The following is a 3,859-nucleotide window of genomic DNA, read 5'->3' as shown; positions in this document are numbered from 1 at the left end:
TAGTCTGCAAAATGCCGTCCAGGCTGAATGCCGTACTGCAAACTCGTGTGACAAATGTGTGGAGGAGAGATTAACATCTACAATACCCACAAGAAAATGTTCTGAATGGACAAGCTGTGAAAAATATAGAATGTTGCAGCGTAGGTATATGTTTATAGAAAGTCTAATAAATGTGCAATCAGGGCCGTGCTTAGAGCATGGGTGGCATGGCGCAAGCAATTAAAGAAATGGCAAAGAATTATCGACGCCGTACCCACGTAAATATTGGTGCCTCATAAATATTATAGTCAGTCTGCAGAGAAAAAATATTTAGTAATATAAAAGTGTTCCCCTCTGCATAGCACCACGCCATTAAGGCGTATAGGCGGTGTGGGGGTAACGCCCCACACTTTCTTGAGTGGGGTCGTGAGTGAGGGTGATGTGATCAGCATCACGCCCCTGACCGCCTTTACCCCCCAGGGTTTCCCCCAGGTACCCATGTTATTCGACGCTGGGTAGGCGCCGGGGCCGCTTCCACCGTTAGAAAAGTTCCCGGATTTGAACCGGCCGGGGATCGAACCCGTAACCTTGAAAATGGTAGTCAGACGCGTTACCGACTGAGCCACCGCGACTCAGTAATATTGTCGTCGCAATTTAACGTTTGAGCCGCATCACCAAAGGATTTGTTAATAATGAAGTGAACCCAAAGCATCAAGAAGTAAAACAGCAGTGCAGGGCCGTTTCGAAAATAGAAAACGGTCAAAATCATAAATATATATTCGGCGTTTTAATGAAATGATTATGAAGGTATGCAGTGACGGCAAACCGGGGGGCAAGGTGCCAAAACTGGTGGGGCAAAAACAATATATTTCCCTTTGTAGATAAAGTTTAGGGGGCAACTGCCCCCCTCGCCCCACCTAATCGTCGCCACTGAAGGTACGTACTATAATCGTTTTATATGCAAAAAATCATTATCAGTATTAATTACTGATTCAATTGTAAAATAATACTTCTATGTGGGAATATGCTATACCTAAATCGTATCATTAAAACAATGTTGTTCCAGTACGTATAAATTTTATTACACAATTTTTCTCTGCATGTGGTAATATTTGCGTCTTAACGTGCTGTAAATTACCCAACACACCCGATAGATACGAAAGAGCTAAATATGCACTTTTAACTTCTTTTGAGGTTTTCTTTTAAAGTCCACTTTATGCACAAATAGGCTGATTGGGTCTGGACCTACAGTTTGAATTTGGATCCACTGTGCAATGTGCCTCCACCAGGTTTCGCACCCGAGACCCCTTGTGCTCGACACCTGATGGAAGCACATTGCATAATGTCATGGGACAAATTGATATTTTGGAGCAGGAGTTGGGTATATTGTTACGTATTCGTACAATTCTGCGATGAGTTGAGTTGATAAAGTCCACTTTATGCACAGTAAGGCTAATGGGGACTGGACCCACACAATTATGCGATGACCTGGGCCGCCTGACACCATTGCCCTCAACAGGAAACTTATCGGAACAGTTAGGGTATCTCTTGCGTATTTCTATCTGTTTCATGCTATCGCTTGGCTTATTTCGCGCAAATATGCCAGCATTTTGACTTTTTTTACTTCTCTAAAATATTTAAAAAGTAAAATTTATTATTATTTTGGTTTTGTCATCGCCTCATCTCCTGGTGACCGGGAGGCATATTTCTCCACATTAATTGTGTTGACCCTTCAGAAATCACTCATTCAGTGAAGTCTCATGTTCTTCAACACCCTTGTTATAATTAACAGAAGTTGCTGTGGCTGAAATCAGAGGCAACCATGATTTTTGTCCGAAGGGGCAAGTACCAGGATAAACGTACCAATAATAATAATAATATAATTATTATTATTAGTAGTAGTAGTAGCAGCAGCAGTAGTAGCACTATCAAAGACGTTATTATCCTCGTAAATTACGCAAAAGAGGGGTAGAAGTCGGTGGTAAAGCATTTGTGTAGGAACAAACGATTTGTAATATATTTTTCCAAAACATTCAACTTCACATTAATAACGAAGAACAAGCACACAAACTATAGTTTTGAAAGACAGAAAATGCTTGATAAATGCATTCCGAATATACATAGGGTCTATAACACGTATAACTTTCATGCATGATATATGTTTTACACATATGCAACATGGAGCGATGTAAAATAAGAAAATACACAAGCGACATGCTAACACTAAATTGTGTGCGTATTCAAAGTTTCTTTAATATATATATATATATATATATATATATATATATATATATATATATATATATATATATATATATATATGTACAACATATATTATTTAAATACATTACGCAATCAATTCATTCATCTCATAATAAACCAACAGCAAAAATTACGTAAATTGTCTCTCAAATGTGCACGCCCCTTTTCCTAAAAAAAAGTTCAACAAAATCAATAAAGAGAAGTCTTACTTTTCTCTCTGGTAATTTACAATGCATTACAGGAAAAAGCTATAGGCTATATTGCGAGCGAAGCGCACAAGAAAATTTTTATATCCAATTTTATTGCAAACTGAAACCAATATTGATTTAATAGGGCGCAAATAATTTCATGGAGCGCCATGGCATTCTCTCTTTTACAACTTTTTAAATTTAGATTGTTCGGTGCCCAGGGCTGACTCCCGCCGCCCGCTAGCTACAGCTCTGAACGTGATAAGACTAAGAAAATGAAGTTTTGCGAGATAATTTTAGGAAATGTATCTTTATTTGCATAAAATTTCAAATCGAGGGAGGCAATTGCTCCTCTGTGCTCCCTGCAGGTGCTATTGGCCGTCTTTGTTTGCCCCCTAAAACAGACTTTCGTCCAAGGTTGGGGGGCAATGCCCCCTGCCCTCCGCCTGTGGTTGCGCCACTGACTTAAATGAAATTATTCATTCCCCTTCACCCTCCGAACTCTCATGTGAGGAAGACTGACTATTTTTCCCTCTAGGATGAAATTACTGTATAGTTCAGTTCACGTTTTAATTTATGAAAGGAAGCTCGGATAAAATATGGAAATAATACTTCGCATACGAAGGTAAATTTTGTTCTCATGGATATGCAATACTGAGTTTGTTGCTTGTTAGCAAAGAGTACCACGCTTATTGCGTTGATATGATGTTTTTTACCCTAGCAAATGAGCTTTAGGAGTTCGTACTTCAACAACACCAACTCGAGTATCGTGTGATAACAACAACTGTACTCAGTCGAGCAGTGATACGAACTTCACTTGTTTAGTGGAAATGTCCCTTCAAGGCATAACTGACCTTGAGGTTATCTACTCGCACTTAAGGACGTGGAGAGCAAATAACGTTTGTAGAACAAACACGTTGCTTCTTGCTTGATGGTCAGCCGAAATAGCTCAGCTGGGAGAGCGTTAGACTGAAGATCTAAAGGTCCCTGGTTCGATCCCGGGTTTCGGCATAATGTTTTTCTCTTCTTAATTTTCAAGTAATCTCGTTTGCATATTTTCTGTTAATACATGAATGCATGAACGTTATTGATTTTCCTTGCAAATCAATAACGAAGAATAAGACAAGAAACTACATTGTTTTCGCTTTATATGAAAGTAAATCGGATTATACCTAGGTTCAGTGGCGGGCACTAAGGGGCCGTGGGGAGTTAGTTGCCTCCATTCTTTTCCACTTTTGCGCCCGCACTATACTAAACCTTATCTACCTGTCCTTGCAACCCCCTCCCCAGTTTTGGAACCCAATCGCCGCCACTGCATAGGATATACAGTTTCTACTTTTAAGTTTCCATATATTGAGCCCAAGAAAGAAAGAATTTCCGAGGAAATGAACCTTCGAGTTTCTTACTCTTGACAATGATGTAAACTGATG

The 3,859-nt window shown here is 39.5% G+C and overlaps 1 non-coding gene across 1 annotated transcript; it reads left to right on the top strand.

Annotated features, from left to right (window-relative positions):
• The first annotated feature begins 3,367 nt into the window (after positions 1-3,367).
• TRNAF-GAA (transfer RNA phenylalanine (anticodon GAA)) lies at positions 3,368-3,440 on the top strand. Its single transcript has one exon. It is a non-coding gene; the product is annotated as a tRNA-Phe (tRNA).
• The last annotated feature ends 419 nt before the right edge of the window (positions 3,441-3,859 follow it).

Source organism: Lepisma saccharinum, chromosome 14 (genome assembly GCF_977018435.1).
Source record: "Lepisma saccharinum chromosome 14, izLepSacc3.1, whole genome shotgun sequence".
Taxonomy (NCBI): domain Eukaryota; kingdom Metazoa; phylum Arthropoda; class Insecta; order Zygentoma; family Lepismatidae; genus Lepisma; species Lepisma saccharinum.
This window is presented reverse-complemented; position numbering and strand designations above follow the sequence as displayed.